The 20,634-nt window shown below is 45.3% G+C and overlaps 1 protein-coding gene across 1 annotated transcript in view; it reads left to right on the top strand.

Annotated features, from left to right (window-relative positions):
• LOC144509412 (uncharacterized) overlaps positions 1–20,634 on the top strand; it is a 254,968-nt gene that overhangs the window by 207,581 nt on the left and 26,753 nt on the right. The gene's annotated exons all lie outside the window — the stretch shown is intronic.

The following is a 20,634-nucleotide window of genomic DNA, read 5'->3' as shown; positions in this document are numbered from 1 at the left end:
TGTCTGAGAGCGTGGTGGAAGCAGGTTCAATTGTGGTGTTCAAAGGAGAATTGAATAAGCACCTGATGGGAAAAGCATTGCTGGGTGGGACGGAGGGTCTGTCTGATTTGCGGTTGCAGAGAGAGCCAGGATGGATGTGATGGGTTGAACAATCTCCTTCTGTTCTGTGATTCTGTGAAGGAGAAGATAGCGGCATCACCTATTCTGTTCCTCTCCCCCTTTGACCCCTGAGTGGAAGCTGACATCGATGTGCTGGCAACAGTAAAGGTTCACATAACAGGCATTGAACGGCTGGGACCTCTGCAGAAGCCCTGACAAAATGGCAGATGAATTATGGGTACTGCCAGTTTACCTAAGGCATTAAGGGATGCTGGGAAAAGTATAACCCATGACTCCTCATTTCCTGATGTCATGACTTGATGTGTTTATTCGATTCTTGTTCAGCTGCCACATGTTCCTGTGATTGGTGCCAGATGCTGCCCAGGCTTCAGACTCCGCGACTGAATAGTCATAAATCTGAAACCTGGTGGTGCATCTTGACCCTTAACAACCTGAGGTTACACGACATTAAAGTAACTACTTCCAGGTTAAACATAAACAACTTGAAATAAACAATCCATGACCCACTGGGTGGCAGTGAGGGTTTTCATTGATTAATAATGGCGATTATGTTATGTAACAAAAATAACATTTTAAATCCTCTGGGGACCGGCATTGTCCTGCACTCCTCCCCCCCCCCCCCCCCCCCTCCCGCCACCAAAATTGAGGAAGCTCTGTGGAGGGTTACAGAACATCAGCAAGCATGGATGATGGATGGAGGATATTGGGTTTACAGGGGAGCCAGTGGATGCTGATTCAATTTGATTTGATTTATTATTGTCACGTGTATTAACATAGAGTGAAAAGTATTGTTTCTTGCGTGCTATACAAACTACAGTTCATAGAGAAGGAAAGGAGAGAGTGCAGAATGTAGTGTAACAGTCATAGCTAGGATGTAGAGAAAAATCAACTTAATGCAAGATAGGTCCATTCAAAGGTCTGACAGCAGCAGGGAAGAAGCTGTTCTTGAATCGGTCGGTACGTGACCTCAGACTTTTGTATCTTTTTCCCGACGGAAGAAGGTGGAAGAGAGAATGTCCGAGGTGCGTGGGGTCCTTAATTATGCTGGCTGCTTTGTCAAGGCAGCGGGAAGTGTAAACAGAGTCAATGGGTGGGAGGCTGGTTTGTGTGATGGACTGGGCTACATTCATGACCTTTTGTAGTTCCTTGCAGTCTTGGGCAGAGCATGAGCCATACCAAGCTGTGATACAATCAGAAAGAATGCTTTCTATGGTGCATCCGTAAAAACTGGTGAGAGTCGTAACTGACATGCCAAATTTCCTTAGTCTTCTGAAAAAGTAGAGGCTTTGGTGGACTTTCTTAGCTATAGTGTCGGCATGGGGGGACCAGGACACATTGTTGGTGATCTGGACACCTAAAAACTAGAATCTCTCGACCCTTGACACTGAACCAGTAATCCAGAGACCCTGGGTAATGCTCTGGGGACCCAGGTTCAAATCCCACTGTGGCAAGTGGACAAATGGACATGGGAAAGAATGTTTCCTCTTGAAGCTCGGGACTAGGGAGCACGGTTTTAAAATTAGGCACCGCTCTGATTGGACAGAGATAAGAAGAATTTGTTTTCCCCTCAGAGAGTTGTGAAACTCTGGGGTTCGCTGCCTTGGAGTATTTTTAAGGTGGAAGTAGATTGATTCTTGTTAGGCAATAAATCAGAGGTTATCAGGATAGATGGGAAGGTAGAATCAGAAACACAAACCGATCAGCCATGATCTTATCGAATGACAGAGCTAGCTTGAGGGGCCGAACGGCCCACTCCTGCTCCCACTTTGTCAGTTTGTATGCGATCTATCACATTCAATCCAGATCCTGATGACATCTCACATCCGTGCAGGAAGATGTCCCGGAAAGGCCCGGATTTCCTTGCTGTATTTGGTGAGCAGCATTGTGATCCTCAGCATCACTGGGCGATGGAAATGCTGGGGCTCAGGGATGAAGGAGGGAAAATCTCTTTGCCCCGATTGATAAACAATTAGTGAAGGGAATTTTAAAAAATCTGAAAATGCTGGTGCGGCAGGTCAGGAAAGATCCGTGGAGAGAGAGAGTTAACATTTCACGTCAATCGTCGTCCGTTTCTCTCTCCGCAGATGCTGCCAGACCTGCTGAGCATTTCCATCACTTTCTGTTTTTAGTACTGGCGGCAAACTGCTTTTCAGTTGGTGGAGGGATTGAATTTGAGTGCGTACACCCTAATCCAGGCCGCTGACACAGAGTGCGTACATGGAGGACCATTGCTTTGGTCTAGCAATCCAGAGATACTGAACGCCCGCAGAACCAACCCCTCATCTTTTTCTTTTCGACGTGATGGGGAAGGGAGAAGGACAAAACTGGATACTCAGCCAGACCTTTGTGTCCTCGTGCATCAATCGCTGACAGTAAGCATGCAGGTTGTAAAGAAGACAAATGGTATGTTGGCCTTCATAGTGAGAGGATTTCAGTATAGGAATAGGGATGTTTTGCTGCAATTGTACAGGGCGTAGGTGAAGCCACATCTGGAATATTGTGTGCAGTGTTGGTGTCCTTATCTGATGAAGGATGTCCTTATCTGATGAAGGATGTCCTTGCTATAGAGGGAGTACCTCTATAGGTTTACCAGGCTGATTCCTGGGATGACAGGTCTGTCATATGAGGAGAGACTAAGTTGTTTAGGATTATATTCAATGGAGTTTAGAAGAGTGAGAAGGGATCTCATAGAAACTCATAAAATTCTAACAGGTAGATTCGGAAAGAATGTTCACAATGGCGGGGGAGTCCAGAACTAGGAGTCATAGTTTGAGGATAAGGGCTAAATCTTTTAGGATTGAGGTGAGGAGAAATTTCTTCACCCACAATGTGGTGAATGTGTGGAATTCACTATCACAGAATGTAGTTGAGACCAAAATGTTGTGTGATTTCAAGAAGAAATTAGATATAGTTTGAGGGGCTAAAGGGATCAGGGGATATGGGAGGAAGGGAGGATCAGGATATTGAATTTGATGATGAGCCATGATCAAGATGAATGGCGGAGCAGGCTCGAAGGGCCGAATGGCCTCCTCCTGCTTCTGGATTCCATGTTTCTCAAACAAAAACTGGTCTGCATCATGAAAAACAGAATTAAAGTGAACGCAAATCCTTTTGGAAATAAACTTGCAATGGATTGAGAGGGTTTTACTTTGGGAATGAATTATAGCCAGCGAAGAAGGAATTCACATCAGTAGCAAAATGACCACAACCAACTCTGATCTCTCCCAGATGAGTGACCCTGGCAGAAGTCCCATTGAGGGTAACCTGTAGTGTCATTAGCAGCGCCGAACCTCAGGTTGGATTATAGTTTTGAATTCGCTGAGTGGCAAAGGTTGAATATTAATGAAAGGTCCTTAATTATAACCGACATGTTGACTATGGGCGGAATTTTCCCTATATCCGGCAAAGGCCGATAGCGGTGGGAAAAGCAGCATTGTAGCCACTGGCACCAATGGCGATTGGTAATCTCCTTTCAGTTTCTCCACCATATCGCTCGAGACATAGATACGATGGCAGCAATAAGCGGGCCCCACAACGTCACGCTGGCAGGGCGGCCTCTGATTGAAGCGCCCGCCAGTAAAGTATTTTGTTGAAGATCGAAGCACCATTTTTAAAGACCATCCCAGAGTACAATAAGTCACCAAGGAACCCTGCCCCTCCCTCACACACACAACCCTCTCTGGCACTGCCCCCCTGGCACTATTGGGGTAGTGCCCAGGCATGACTCTCTCCCTCAGGAGCAATTAACTCACCTGAGCTGCTCTGGGAGCTCTGCTCGCCAGGTGCACGTCTTGGGAGACCATTTGGTTCCACACCAGTCTGCCAACGTGAATGGACTTTCTTATGGGGTTTGGGATGGCGAAGAGGCGGGGGGGGAGAATTGATTCAGATGTAGAGGGCTGATAATGATATGCAAATGTATGGAAATAATATTCCCGAAGAAACACCTAAAATCGTAACCTTCATCGACCAAGGCAAATTTTCAAATCCATGCCTGCAGGAATCCCAGGAGTCATTTTCTCAGGGAGAAGACTATCTTAGGAACAGGGGGGAAGTTATGCTCCCATGTTAGAATATCAGTGTATTTGAACCAGTTAATGAGTAAATACAAGCAAAAACGTAATTTGAAGTGAGTTATAAAATTCTAATTTAATTAAGAGATTTTAATGAATTCTTCAGTCACACGATTGAAGCCCCACCATTCTTGGGAACCCAGAGACTCAATTAAATTTCCACTTCCACTTATCTGTTTGTGATTATAAATGTTTTCCTTCATTGCCTCCTCTCTGTTCCTGAAGGCGCTGCCACTGGGTACTCAGTGTCGATTTGCAATTGGGAGGAAAGTAATCTCCTTTCAGTTCTCATCTCTATATCCACACGGGCAGCCAGAAGTAAGGTTTTCGCAAAACTCAAAACTACTTAGCAATATATTGAGGCATTTGAGCTCAGAAGGAAATTGATTTCAGCAGGATGCAGGCATAAAGGATAGGTGCATTATCTCTGAATGATGCATACTATTAAAACATAGCATTCCTACAGTGTAGAAAGAGGCCATTTGGCCCATCAAAGCTGCACTGACCCGCCGGAAGTGCATTCCACCTAGGCCCACACTCCCCAGCTCTATCCCCATAACCTCATGCATTGATCCTGGATAATCCCCCTAACCTACACACATCTTTGGATACTAAGGGGCAACTTTCCATCGCCAATCCGCCTAACCTGCACATCTTTGGAGTGTGTGAGGAAACCAAAGCACCCGGAGGAAACCCACGCAGGCACGGGGAGAACATGCAAACGGTGGCACAGTGGTTAGCACTGCTGCCTCACAGCGTCAGGGACCCAAGTTCAATTTGAGGCTTGGATCGATGTCTGTGTGGGTTTCCTCCGGGTGCTCTGGTTTCCTCCCACAGTCCGAAAGGCGTACTTATGTGCATTGGCCGTGCTAAATTCTCCCTCAGTGTACCAGAACAGGCGCCGGAGTGTGGCGATAAGGGGATTTTCACAGTAACTTCATTGCAGTGTTAATGTAAGCTTACTTGTGACACTAATAAATAAACTTAAACAAATGTCACACAGACAGTCACCCAAGGCCAGAATCAAACTCGGGTCCCTGGCGCTGTGAGGCACAGCGCTAACCACTGCCACTGTGCCACCATAGAGGATAAACACTGCTCATCCTTCCCATTTTATGTGGATTGAAATTCCTTAATCATGTCCTACGTGGAAGACAGTGACCAAACAATCGACTACTAAATCCTGACTCCCACCCCCCCCCCCCCCTCCCCCCCCGCCCGCCCCTACAGATCCTTGTTCTCTCTGTAAACCGGCTAGCCCCTCTGGTGTTGCCGAGTCAGACTTTCTCAGCAGACTTTGCAGGAAGGATATCAGTCTTTGTGGAGAAGAATGACATTATTAAAGATGTTACGTGATTACAGGCTTCAGATTCACACTGCAACTCTCTGTTCAAAGTGTATCACTGAGGCAATACACAAAGCGCAGACTGATATGACAATAGTATCATTCATCTTTCAGACTCAAAGCACAGCCTGTTTCTAATAAGCCAGTTTTTGTTGTAGCAGGAAAGAATATAAATAACACAGAGGAGTCAAAATTTAGTGCCAAAGAAAAATTAATGTTTGACTATTGTTATGTTTTTATAATGCTATAGAGGCACCAATCATTCATAAGGGATTGTGGAAATACGTTGTGGGTTCATTTGTTGAGACTAGACACATAAGAACGACTATACAGATGTAGAAAGATTGAAGACATCAGCAGCAGAGCTGTGAGCGCTGTGTTCTGCTCACGGCCACAGTGAAACTGAGACTGGATCACATGACACACTTCCTTTCTGGAAATGTTGCGCTGCTGTCTCTTAAAGTCACATTACGGTGTGTTACATTAGGGCAGCAGGGTGGCACAGTGGTTCGCACTGCTGCCTCACAACCCGGGTCACTGTCTGTGTGGAGTTTGCACATTCTCCCCGTGTCTGCGTGGGTTTCCTCCGGGTGCTCCGGTTTCCTCCCACAGTCCGAAAGACGTGCTGGTTAGGTGCATAGGCCGTGCTAAATTCTCCCTCAGTGTCCCCGAACTGGCGCCAGAGTGTGGCGACTAGGGGAATTTCACAGTAACTTCATTGCAGTGTTAATGTAAGCCTACTTGTGATGCTAATAAATAAAAAATAAATAATAAAACAGACCATTGCAGCTCAGCTGCTTTGAATGAAAAGGACTAGACCATTTTAAGTTTTGAATATTTCTGAGCTTTTAGAAGATGCAGTCAGTTTTCCTGATGTGTACAGGCTCCTGTAGTCCACACAACCCAACCTCTCACTAGATATTTCACTGTGCCATGAATTTGCAGTACTTGTTAGTAGCTATGCTAAATAATATATCCCTAATGCTGGAACAAAATAGGCTGAATTTAGAATGGATCCTTGTGCCATTAGGCATCCTGAATTGAAATTCTCCCAGTCTCTGTAACACACAACTGAGTCCACTATCTTAAGGGAACCATCTGTGCCTTTCCTGAAACAACTTGTCTTTATAAGCATGTTTAATGTGGTGAAGTGTTTCTAAGATGGTTCACGGAAGCATTACCAAATAAAATTTGACATTGAAACACATTGGAACAAGATGACCAAAAGTTTAAAGTGGAGTACAAGTGTAGAGAAGTGTTGTTGCAATTGTATAGATTGTTGGTGAGGCCACATCTGGAGTATTGTGTCCAGTTTTGGTCTCCTTATTTGAGGAAGGATGTGGTGGCATTGGAGGCAGTTCAGAGGAGGTTCACCTGATTGATTCCGGGGATGAAAGGGTTGATGTATGAGGAGAGATTAAACAGTTTGGGTTTGTACTCGCTGGAGTTTAGAAGGGTGAGAGGGGATCCGATCGAGGTATATAAAATTTTTAAAGGGATTGATAAAGTAAATGTAGACCAAATGTTTCCCCTTGTGGGACAATCTTGAACAAGAGGTCACAGGTATAGGTTGAGAGGCGGTAGATTTAAAATGGAGATGAGGGGGAACTATTTCTCGCAGAGGGTGGTGAATTTGTGGAACTCGCTGCCCCACAGTGCGGTGGAGTCTGAATCATTGAATTGTTTCAAGAAGGAGATGGATATATTTCGAATAAAAAACAGGATAAAGGGATATGGGGAACAGGTGGGGAGGTGGATTTGAGACCAGGGAGAGATCAGCCATGATCTGATTGAATGGCGGAGCAGGCTCGAAGGGCTGAATTAGCCTATTTCCTCTCCTAATCCCTATGTTCCTATGTTAACCAAAGGGACAGATTTAAAATGAGTGAGTTAAAAGAGAGAGACTGGGAGAGAGTTGAAGAGGCTGAGGGAGAGAATTTCAGAGTTTAGGCCCCAGGCAGCTGAAGGCATGGCTGCTCATGATGGAAATCGGAGGTTTGCAAGCAGCCATTGGACGCCATTCAAGAATGGCCAACTATGACTCGTTCACCATTTCACATACCGCGTTTAGGAAACACACAGTTTGCAATCATTGTCTGGTACCAGAGATGTGTCAGGAATTGTGGTTTTCCCCCTTTCCTTTTCTTGGCCTGAAGTAACAGTGTCTGTCAAGAGTCCCACAATCATTGGTGCAGATTGAGTGGAATTCAAAGTTACTTCTTTTCACTTCCTAAAATCTCTCTTGATTTTTGGAATTGTCCCACATTTCTAGCATTGCGAGACATTTCTTTTTCGAATGGGTCAGCACTATGTGAACCCGATTAACAGAATAGAGATTGTGGACAAGGCACAATCCAATCGTAACCCATCCAATTTCAATCCCAACCGTAAATCAGTAACTGAGGCCCTGTGGTTTTGTCCATCTGGAGATCATTTGGAGATTCCTGGAGTGTGTGACACACTGAAACTGCCTGTAGTTACAAGGGCAGCTGCTTCTCATTAATAAGAGCTTTCACAAGGTCGGAAAGATACAACCTGGTGTCATATTCAGCTTTTGGCTTGTAATGGACAGGATAATCTTGCGGAAACTGGAAATAATTGGTACCCTGATGTCGAGTTATTTAAAGTGAAAACACACCTTGAAGATTGATTGAGTTCTCGACAATATTAGCAAGAAAAGTCATCCAGGTACAGAAAATTACAACCCGAGATGCACAGAAAGGCAAGTTTTATCAGTCACATCTCTTTTTAAAATCGTCTCGAGTAGCTGCCGACACTTAGAAGGACAATGATCCTTATTATTATTGGCAAGCACAATGTTGTAAAGTGTTGGCTGTAGCTCGGTAAGTCTCATTAAGATATCAATACTCTTGGATAGTTCAACAGGAAGTATTTATTAACTACTAGAAACTATATACATTGGTACAATAAAGATCCAAGCTCGGAGCTGTTTCCATGCTTGCTTCTACACACAGCTCTGTCCAAGACTACATTACTCCTAGGTGCTGGTCATGTGTTCTCTTACATCATTGTGTGGGCAGTACTGTACTCCGTCCCACATTAATCCTTTATGTGCTTGACCCTTATTTTTTAAAATTAATTTATGGGATGTGGGCGTCACTGGCTAGGCCAGCATTTATCACCCACCCCTAATTTTCCTTCAGAAGGTGGTGGTGAGCTGCCTTCCTGAACTGCTGCAGTCCATGTAATGTAGGTACGCCCACAGTGCTGTTACGGAGGGAATTCCAGGATTTTGACCCAGCCACAGTGAAATAAAGGTGATATATTTCCAAGCCAGGATGGTGGGTGACTTGGAGGGAAACTTCCAGGTGGTGGTTTTCCCAGGTATCTGCTCTTGTCCTTCTGAATAGACCCTTAATCGCGTAATATATCCTGACATTATGTTTCCCCCCCCAACCCCAACTCTTTATCCAACACAGCTACAAGTTTTCCCAGTTTACCCCATGTATTTACAACATCGCTGCTAAAGATTTGTTTGCTGCCACACTTTATTGGTTCCAGAGTCATAGCGATGACCAGAAGTTGGATTCCTCCAGGCCCACAGAGTGGTGCATCCGTTGTTTGTAGCCAGAGGTCTCTCAGCCACTGCTCTTTGTCCGAAAGGACCGTAATGCTGGCTCCAGTGTCCAGCCTCAGGTTTGTGAGATGGACATTAACTGAGATATGCGCACTCCAGAACAAAAATCCAGGATCTTTGACCTCACTCAAGAAGCATTTCTGTGTGTCCTCCTGGTGTGCTGTCTCCACCTCGTCAATCCTCTTGGGATCTTCTGTGCATTTTAATATTTTGACTTTGCATTGCTTCCCGAGTGTCCTATTGAGTTCCAATGAAAGCATTGGGTGAAATGGCCTGCCATTGATCACACCTGCGGGGTGCTTTGCTCTACAGCGCTGGCATGGTCGCTCTACTGGTCAGTTAGGGTATTGCTTGCCTTGGTTTGGAGTGTCTCTGTTCCTGTGCTGCCCATTAGCTGGATATTGGGCTTCACTCTGTAACACAGTTTGCTTACTTCCCTCAATCTGGATCTGTACTGCAAGCGTATTTCAGATTGCCTGACAATCTGGATGGCTTTCTCAAGAGGTGCCTTCCTTCACTTGAAGCATGTCTGAGAACGTGTCGCCTGCCACTCCGATAACTGTTCTACCTCTGATTATCTCAGCGTTCAGACACTCACAACTTTCAGCCATTCTGTACAACTCAGTAATAAAGAAGTCGACAGGCTCCCCTGGCTGTGGGATGCAGTAATTACATTTAGCCCTTTCAAGAATTTTGTTACCCCTGATGCTAAAATAAGCATTGAATGATTTTAAAACTTCTTCAAAGTTTGCAGATGATTCATTGTCTAGCTGTTATATCATCAGCTATTGGACCTACTGGATAAAGCAGTGTGTTAACTTAATTAGCTTCTGTCATTTTATCCAGATCGGAAGCAATTATGTACTCTTCGTTCATTGAATTTAAATTTTCCAACATGCCGGTAGGATCTGAACTCTTCAGCTTAGGTCTCTAGATTACTAGCCCAGTGCCATTCCCACAATGCCATTGTCCTACCTCATGTCAACAGTAGGCCAGTTGCCAGCACGCTTTCCATTTAGTTCGGATGGTTGTTTGTTCAGGTGAGAAATGGAATTGAAGAACAAATTTGGGGATTTCAGGATTATTTTATCCTTTAGGATAGAGTTCCCTGGCAGTTGCTGTGGGGTGCCTCACTTAAGTGTGCGGACAATATGTGTTGGCGTGGTTATTCAATTGCAGAATTGAATATTCAATTGCAGAAGGGGCGGCACAGTGGCACAGTGGTTAGCACTGCTGCCTCACAGTGCCAGGGACCCAGGTTCAATCCCAACCTCGGATCACTGTCTGTGTGAAGTTTGCACATTTTCCTCGTGTCTGCTTGGGTTTCCTCAGTGTGCTCCAGTTTCCTCCCACACTCCAAAGATGTGCGGGTTAGGTTGATTGGCAATGCTAAATTGACCCTAATGTCAGGGGGATTAACAGGGTAAATATGTGGGGTTACGGGAATAGGGCCCGAGTGGGATTGTGGTCGGTGCAGACTCGATGGGCCGAATGGCCTCCTTCTGCACTATAGGGATTCTATGATAGCATCACACACAACATGCATAATCCAATCGCTTCTCACCAAGCATCCAGACACACCTCCCAGCGTGGGCCATTGACTCGGAGTAGGAATCTGGGCTGATTTATTTCCTTCCTCTCACTTGGGAGTACTGCAGTTAGCTTTGTTTGTACTCAGCTCCCCCAACCTTCCCCAGCTGAGAGATAACTTGGCAAAGGAGCTGGGATTAAAGCTGGAATTGTTCCCGTAACTGCGTGGCTCACAGCCACATGACTTGGCACACATCAGCCACCTGAGCCAAAGGGGGAGCAGAGGAACAAACGTCAACGTGAAGACAGAAAGAGGTCACTCTCTTTGAAGGATGTTAACCCGAAATAGCTCAAACACAAACACAGCTCTTGTAATCTTTCCAGCTATGTGCGGTTGCTGCTGTTTTTAAAAGGGAAAATACAACTTGGAGCAAAGGTTATCTGGATAAGCATCAGGGTTTGGGAGCAATCTATAAATGTAAAATTTCAAAGAAATCGGTTGTGTTGTACAGTTTCACAGGGAATTAAAACAAAGAGTACAGTTTAAAAGTCGCAAGTTTGGGAGGCCTATCCTTCGTTTTTTCTTCGATGTTTTCTGAGGCTAACACATTCCACACTCAACTTATAGAGTTCGAAGAGGGGAATGGGACTGAGTGAGTTGCTCTACAAGTAGCCAGAATGGACTCTATAGGCTGAATGGCCTCCTTTTATGGCTCTCATAAAGAAAGAGGACTGGACAGGGTAGATGCAGGAAGGATGTTCCCCATGGTGGGGAGTCCAGAGCTAGGAATCATAGTCTGAGGATACAGGGTAGACCATTTAGGACAGAGATGAGGAGAAATTTCTTCACCCAGAGAGTGGTGAGCCTGTGGAATTCACTACCACAGAAAGTAGTTGAGGCCAAAACATTGCATGTGTTCAAGAAGGAGTTAGATATAGCACTTGAGGATAAAGGGATCAAAAGATATGGGGGAATGGCGGGAACAGGTTGGATGATTAGCCATGATCGTAATGAATGGCAGAGCATGCTTGAAGGGCTGACACTGGCTTTGGACTTCCCCATCATCAGGAATATCCTTTCTGCACCTACCCTGTCTAGTCCTGTTAGAATTTTATAGATTTCTATGTGATCCTCCTGCCCCTCATTTTTCGAAACGTGAATATAATCCGAACCGATTCAATTTCTCCTCATACGTCAGTCCCGCCATCCCGGGAATCACTCTGGTGAACCTTTGCTGCACTCCCTCTGGAGCTTTCTCAATCTATAGCCATTCAGATAACAATTTGCTTCCCTGTTTTCGCTACCAAAGTGGATAATATCACATTTATCCACATTGTGCGGCATCTGTCATGCATTTGGTCACTCACTCAACTTGTCCAAATCACAACGAAGCATCTCTGCACCCTCCTCACAGCTCACCCTCCTACCTAACTTTGTATCATCTGCAAATTTGAAGATAATACATTGAATTTCCTCATCTAAATGATTAATATATACAGTGAATCGCATTGTTCCCTGCAGTATCCCACTCGTCACTGCCTGCCATTTGGAAAAAGCCCTGTTTATTCCTATTCTTTGTTTCCTGTTTGCCAACCAGTTTTCTCTCCATCTCAACGCACGACCCCCCAATCCCATACCCTTTAATTTTACACGCTAATCTCTTCTGTGGGACCTTATCGAAAACCCTTCTGAAAGTCTAAATAAACCACATCTGCTGGCTCCCACACATCAATTCTAGTTACATCCTCGAAAAATTCCAGTAGATTTGTCAAGCATGATTCCTTTTTGTGTCAGTCAAGGGGGCTGCTTTGTCCTGGGTGTTGTGGGAGCTGCACTCGTCCAGGCAAGTAGAGAGTGTTCTATCACACTCCTGACTTGGGCCTTGTAGATGGTGCACAGGCTTTGGAGAGTTGGGTGGTGAGTTACTCGCTGCAGAATCCCTAGTGTAGGCAGGTTCTCCCCTCACTTCATGCACTGATAGTGGTCACAGTGAAGTGATTAGGTTTGTTTCTTCGCCTTGCCAACCCCAGGTGAGGGCAAGTGTAGGACCCCATTCGTTGTCCAGACTCTGCACAGACTGGGAATGGAACTTGGGACATTCTTCATTTAGCTAGAGTGGAAAGTCAGCTAAAGTGCTGGGAAATTTCCTACAAATATTTGAAATGTTTCCAAGTTCAGATTCGAATGATGATGGAAACTGTTTTAACGTTGTGAAAACTCCGGTTTCTCTCCTCTGTGAACATTTGGTTGGATCAGTTTTCCCGTTACCAGTTCAGCCAACCCCTGATTGACCAGAAAAATGTTGGTGTCCAGATTGATTCAGTCAAACCTGCACAATTTCCAAGCGGCAGATTCTGTTGTTCCTTTTGCTGGTTCACTCACGCCTCTCTTTTCCCTCTCACCCTCTCCTTTCTGGCTCAGTCATAGAATCATAGAATCTGACAGTGCAAAAGGAGGCCATTTGGCCCATCAAGTCTGCATCGACCACAATCCCCCAGGCCCCACTCCCGCAACCCCAAGCATTTACTCTGCTAATCCCCCTGACACTAGGGTCAATTTATCATGGCCAATCAACCTAACCCGTACATCTTTGGACTGTGGGAGGAAACCGGAGCACCTGGGGAAAACCCACGCAGACATGGGGAGAATGTGCAAACTCCACACAGACAGTGACCCGAGTCCGGAATTGAACCTGGTATCCTGGCGCTGTGAGGCAGCAATGCTAACCACTGTGCCACAGTGCCGCTCCTATAGCCACTTCTGCGTTGAAAGAAAATAGTTTTGGACACACATTAATGGAAAAGCAAAAATAAATGCTTGTTAAGTCATGTTGGGGATCTAACTACAAAATGCTTTAGAGACAAAGAGGCATAACATCTACTTTATATTCTGACTGTTGTTGACACCAGATGTGCAGATCTTGCACAGCTGCCCAATTAAAGATTTATGTCATTTATTAAGAAGTATAACTGTCCAGTTGTTTCATGAACATATACACGGATCGCCAAGTAGCACTGAGTTCGCCAATCTCAAGTTAGGGGGCTTTGGGAGCTCTGCACTTCACCTCAGACCCCTGGGTGTTGCGAGTGGGAGGAAAGGGTCAGGCCTCCTAATCTTCAATTGTCCCCAACTACTCCCTGCCCCAACTCTAGAGTAAAGGGTTAACACAAAGGATACGGTAATGTATGATATAGATGATGAAGTACCACTGACATCAGCCAGCCATGTGTTAGGCTCACGAGAGAGAGATGGAACCATGCCTAGGAGCAGCATACCTACTATCCAGATGTAGCACCAATAAACACATTTTAAGCAGACACCAGAGAAGTCTACAGTTTAAGGACCCAGTCCGTACACTGAGTCCAAGATAGAAGAGCCAAATCCCAGAACACCAACCACCGGAAAGTGTGAGTTGGATATGTTGTATTATTTTGTTCTGGATGAATTCAAATGAAGGTAAAGGCAGGCGTAGAAGTTGAACACAGATTTTTAACAGAGGCTTTTTCTTATTGCTGCTGAATCTCCCTGTCAAAACCCACCGATGGCTGCTTCATCTTTTACAGTGCAGAAAGAGGCCATTCAGCCCATTGAGGGACATCCCATCACTCCCTGTGGTGACATAACTATACATGTCAAGATATATTTAAATGAGTATACATTAGAAAATTAGCACAACAGGCTGAGGATAATAATTCATTACAAATTAAAGCTGGACTGATTTTTCTGCCCGGGGTGGGGGGGAACGGTGTGAGGGACGGACCAATCTGCCCTGAATCTTGACATGGAAAATAAGGCCAGACCCAAAGTGCAGGGGGATCAGCGCACCTTGGCCTGGACAGCAGTGCCTGATGGGAATCGTAGTTTCCAGAGTGAGACCCGATTTGTGGGCCCATCTGGACTTTGGCACACTGGATAAGGGGTCCCCCCGATACCCGTACCACAGCCCTAATCCAAACCTGTGTTAACACACTATAAACTGGAGGGTGTTTTATGGTGTTTAACAAGAATTTACTACACTCTATTGACTACAATTTCCGAGTTCTCTTTCTGTCTGGTATTGAGCCAATTTGCAGAGGAGTTTTTATTTAACTCTGCAGTGTGGGAAAGCGACATAGCTTTATGTTTCAAAGCAAATATTTGAGACTACAAAAAGTGTTCTCAGCTGTATTGCGAATTTCCACGTTTTCTTGCTCCCTCCTTGACTAAGATGTATTGTCATTTCATGAGCAATCAGTCCTTAAGTCTGTTTTAGATATTTTTGTTTCTTCACCTCAGAGTTAGAGGCTGGAGTGGGTTTACAAGGCAGCCCAATGATTGATTGAAGACTCAGAGAGACTGGACTGACAACCAGTGAAGAATAGACCCACTGCAGTTAGTTTGTGGATTAGTTCAGTGAATGAGGACTCAGACTGGACTGACATTCATCCCAGTGATTTAAGATTTGGTTAGACGAAACAGCCACTTAATGCAGCAACTAAATTTATGTTGGAACATTGAAAAAGTAATTTCCTGACACAACGGTGGGAGATAAAGTGCACTCATTTCAAAGGTCTTATGATTCAAGCTTTCTCGTTGAAAATTCTCATTGTGCCACTTGTATGTTGTTTAATCCAAAGGACCTATGTCTCAATTGGTGTAGCTTCCACTGAATCCATTAGAATGCGTATGGGGCTGGATATCTGGGGTAGCATTGCCCCCAGGGTGTTGCCCAGAAAATGAGGAATGAGTCAAAAGATTCAGTTTCCTTAGGGAATCAACTGGGATGTCAACTGTGGTTCAGTTGGGAGCACTCTCACCTCTGCCGTTGCAAGGTGGTGCCTTCAATTTCCAAAAGAAAGGCGAAGATTGAGGCTGAAGATGAAGATGCTGAGGTAAATTTTCCCGTCTGGGAATCCTCACTGGCGGGATGGAAAATTTGACAGACCATTTAAAGGTCCGTTCACCTCAAGCAGGAATTTGATTTGATTTGATTTATTATTGTCACATGTATTAGTATACAGTGAAAAGTATTGTTTCTTGCGCGCTATACAGACAAAGCCTACCATTCATAGAGAAGGAAAGGAGAGAGTGCAGAATGTAGTGTTACAGTCATAGCTAGGGTGTAGAGAAAGATCAACTTAATGCAAGGTAGGTCCATTCAAAAGTCTGATGGCAGCAGGGAAGTAGTTGTTCGAGTTGGTTGGTACGTGACCTCAGACTTTTGTATCTTTTTCCCAATGGAAGAAGGTGGAAGAGAGAATGTCCGGGGTGTGGGGGTCCTTAATTATGCTGGCTGCTCTTCCGAGGCAGTGGGAAGTGTAGACGGAGTCAGTGGATGGGAGGCTGGTTTGCCTGGTGGACTGGGCTATGTAAATTCTTGTGGTCTTGGGCAGAGCAGGAGCCATACCAAGCTGGGACACAACCAGAAAGAATGCTTTCTATGGTGCATCTGTAAAACATTTCCGGTCTTGGAGCAAGTGAAACTGGAAAATCTGCCTGTCGACCTTTGGAAGGGATGTTAAACTGTGAGACCCTCATCGTGACTGCATTCCAAAAGTCTTTCATTGGCTGTAAAATGATGACCGGTGGTCATGAAAGGAACTGAATAAATGACTTCATTTTATTTCTGTTCTTGTGCACCAATTGATGCCTGAGTGAGATTTGCAGTTTCGATCTAATGCTTTTTGTTTACGAGAGGAAGGAGTGAAGAAAGTGGGACTTGGTCTCACCTGGTCCGTCAGGAGGATGTATGAGGTGAGAAGCACTCATCTATTCCCAGCTAAAATCGGCGCAGCTCAAGACCGCCAAGCAGTCATTGGTGGGTGGGTGAAATATTTGCACCGTGTTTGATTGAACTGACATCACCCAGGGGCACAATTATAGACATCACTCGTCAAAATGTAGGAGAGCGCGTTGGGAGCTGTACACTTTAGAGTTATAGAAACCTTACAGTGCAGAAGGAGGCCATTCGGCCCAGTGAGTCTGCACTGACAACAATCCCACCTAGGCCCGTAACCCCACATATTTACCCGCTAATCCTCTAAGCTGCGCATCCCAGGGCATTAAGAGGCAATTTAGCATGGCCAATGCACCTAACGTGCACATCTTTGGACTGTGGGAGGAAACCGGAGCACCCGGAGGAAACCCAGGCAGACACGGGGAGAACATGCAAACTCCACATAGACAGTGACCCGAGCCGGGAATCGAACCCGGGTCCCTGGAGCTGTGAACTGGTGGTTACGGGACTGTCAGCCGTGATAGCAGCGGGGACATTCAATCTGATTGGTTTGTGTGCTTGCCTTTCCATTGCTGCTTTGCCAGAAAGAGGTTAAGTGAGCCGAGTGACAACACAGAAGACTTCTGCTGTGTTTTGAAGGGCTGGATTGTTTCAGCAGTTACCTTGGCAGCGAGCCAAGGCCCTTGTGCAGCCTCTCAAACTCCTTTCAAAGCTCCTGTCAGTCCCACGAAGAGGAGACGACTGCAGCTTCTGGAAGGTTTCCTTGTCAGCTTTTCCTTCCCTTCGAGATGCCTTGGCCCAGAATGAGTTGTGTGCGTGTGCCACCTGGCAGCTCTTGTCACACGCTACTCGAGTCTGAATGTTAATTGAGGTTGGGGATTCGGGATGCGATGCTCTGCTGAAAGGGAACTCAGTGTCTCAGCCCCAGAGCTGCCTGACTGGAAACGGTACAATCATCAACCAATCAACCGTTTTGACAGCACCTGCCAAACCGGCAAGTCCAGAGGGACAAGGGCAGCATGAGGACGTCACCTCCTTGGATCACTCTGTGCCAATCTTATCGCTATCGCTTCCTGAATTAGTGGCCGAGTGGGAACACCTTCACCACACAAACTTCTCCAGGGCAACGAGAGATGGACAGAGAATGCTGATCTTGCGAGCAATGCCCATACCACAAGATTTAAAACAAAAATGTTGATTTAATGGGCGGCCTGGGTGGCACAGTGGTTAGCACTGCTGCCTCCTGGGACCTGGGTTCGATTCCCGGCCTCGGGTCACTGTCTGTGCAGAGTCTGCACGTTCTCCCCGTGTCTGCGTGGGTTTCCTCCGGGTGCTCCAGTTTCCTCCCACAGTCTGAAAGTGCTGGTTAGGTGTATTGACCTGAACAGGCACCAGAGTGTGGCGACTTGGAAATTTTCATAGCAACTTCATTGCAGTGTTAATGTAAGCCGACTTGTGACACTAATAAACAAACTTAAACTTTGAAGGTTTACATATCCTTTGTTATTATTGTAACCTGAGCAATTACATGCACAAATGTGCTTTATGAAGCCGCATACAGTCAAGTGGTGTTTGTGGGAGGGTCTCGCTAATATATCAAGGGTGGGGGGGGGCACGGGGAGTGGAGTTCTCACTTTGGGCACAAACAGTGAAACTGGTATAAATTCTGCTCAAAGTCTTTTACATAGAACAGTGCAGCACAGGAACAGGCCCTTCGGCCCACATGTTGTGCCGAACATGACGCCTAATTAAACTAATCTCTTCTGCCCGCCCTTGATCCACATCCTTCTATTCCTTGAATATTCATGTGCTTATCTAAAAGCCCCTTCATTGCCCCTATTGTATCTGCCTGCACCACCACCCCTGGCAGCGTGTTCCAGACACCTACCACTCTGTAAAAAAAACTTGCCCCTCACATCTCCTTTGAACTTTTCCCCCTCCCACCTGAAGTGCATGCCCTCTGGTATTTTCTTGAAATTCAATTTATTTATTTGCTTTATCCGCGAACACAGAACTTGCAATGATCTGATGCAATCGGACAGAGTTTTAAAACATATCTGTTTAAAAAGTAATCTGCTTGAAAAGATATTTCTTGATATACTTCAGGGAATTAGCTTGTCCAGTTTGATTAATTCAGCTGAAAATGGGTCGATCACGCCAAGTATGCTTTTTAGATCAGTGTGGCAAACCACCAGCCATTACTAACTTGATTTTAAATTATTGAAAATGACTTTTAAAAAGAACAGAAAGTACAAAACAATTTGTGACTTTTGAGGTACAATCATTAGTTTCTTAGTTAAACTCAATTACATTGAGTTATTGAGGTAATTATATTTGTACTTTTTCCAATTCCTGTCCAAGTTTTGAAACCTCTTTAAAGGTCCGAAAATCAGGGCGAATAGCGAAAACTCCCAATGGCGCGCCTTCATCCTGGGGGAATGGCCAATTTTTTAGGGCATAGCTTTTCAAATGTTTTTCAGTGCAAAAGATTGTGGAAACTGGGTTTGCAGTGGATATCTGGAAATAAGAATCTACTGATGACCATGAAACCATTGTCGATTGTCGAAAAAACCCGTCTGGTTCCCTTTAGGGAAGGAAATCTGCCGTCCTTATCTGGTCTGACCTACATGTGACTCCAGGGCCACAGCAATATGGTTGACTCTCAACTGCCTTCTGAAATGGCCCCGCAAGACACTCAGGGCAATTAGGGATGGGCAACAAAAACAGGCCAGCCAGCGATACCCAAGTTCCACGAATGAATAAAAAAATGTAAACTTACTTCAGGCTCCGCGATCTCTTGCACTGGTGATGCCAATTTTGGACAACTTTTCCCCAGAGAACCATTGCAGCTGAGAGGAAACTCTTGCCCATGTCTTTCGATTTGATTTATTATTGTTATGTGTATTGGGATACAGTGAAAAGTATTGTTTCTTGCGCGCCATACAGACAAAGCACACTACTAGAGTACATAGGGGAGAAGGGAGGGAGAGGGTGCAGAATGTAGTGTCATAGTCATAGCTAGGGTGTAGAGAAAGATCAACTTAATATGAGATAGGTCCATCCAAAAGTCTAACGGCAGCAAGGAAGAAGCTGTTCTTGAGTCGGTTGATATGTGGTCTCAGACTTTTGTATCTTTTTCCCGATGGAAGAAGATGGAAGAGAGAATATCCGGGGTGCGTGGGGTCCTTGATTATGCTGGCTGCTTTGCCAAGGCAGCAGGAAGTGTAGACAGTGTCAATGGATGGGAGGCTGGTTTGTGTGACGGTCTGGACTACGTTCAAAGCCTTTTAGAAGCATAGAGACTAGAAGCAAGAGTAGGCCATTCGGCCCTTCGAGCCTGTTCCACCATTCATTATGATCGTGGCTGATCATCAAATTTAATAACCTGATCCCCCCTTCCCCCTTGATCCCTTTAACCACAAGAGTTTCTTACGGTCTTAGTCAGAGCAGGCCAAGCTGTGATACATCCAGAAAGTATTGCGGTTACACTTAGAGCATTGAGGCTTTGAAGATAGATCCATCACTGTCTGTGCAGAGTCTGCACATTCTCCCCATGTCTGCGTGGGTTTCCTCCAGGTGCTCCGGATTCCTCCCACAATCCGAAAGACATGCTGGTTAGGTGCATTGGCTGTGCTAAATTCTCCCTCAGTGTGCCCAAACAGGTGTCGGAATGTGGTGACGAGCGTATTTTGACAGTAACTTCATTGCAGTGTTAATGTAAGCCCTACTTGTGAAACTAATAAATAAACTTTAAACTTTACTCGTTCCTGACCTTCCAGCATCCGCAGCAGTTTGTTTTTATCGAGGTGAACCGGGTCCTGTCGACTTGTTAAACAGCTTTAAGAATTCATGTTCACTCTCATCCTTTGTACTGGGTTCAATCACATTCAAACAGATATGTAAAGATGAGTCTTTGGTGACAGAGGTGTCTCAATCTTTGTTTACAGTTTGGAGATGGTTTACAGAGAGTCTCCCAGCAATGTTCCGCAGCTGGTTGAATTTCCAATGTGTCGCTGATTCCCAGTCAGTTTTGCTGTGTCGCAATCTTGTTCACTCGAAACTTTGTGTTGAAAGAATCTAAATCCGCAGATGTAAAAATATGATTGGAAAAACCATCTGTTTGTCTCCCAATTTTTTTCCCACTGTACCAGTGCTGAGCCCTACACAGGACTGTGCACCAGGTGCAGGAAGGTGGGATTAGAAAGGCCACCTGGGTGTCCCCGAGCTGGCATTGGAAAGATGGGCTGAATG

This window comes from Mustelus asterias, chromosome 21 (assembly GCF_964213995.1).
Source record: "Mustelus asterias chromosome 21, sMusAst1.hap1.1, whole genome shotgun sequence".
NCBI classification, from domain to species: Eukaryota; Metazoa; Chordata; class Chondrichthyes; order Carcharhiniformes; family Triakidae; genus Mustelus; species Mustelus asterias.
This window is presented reverse-complemented; position numbering and strand designations above follow the sequence as displayed.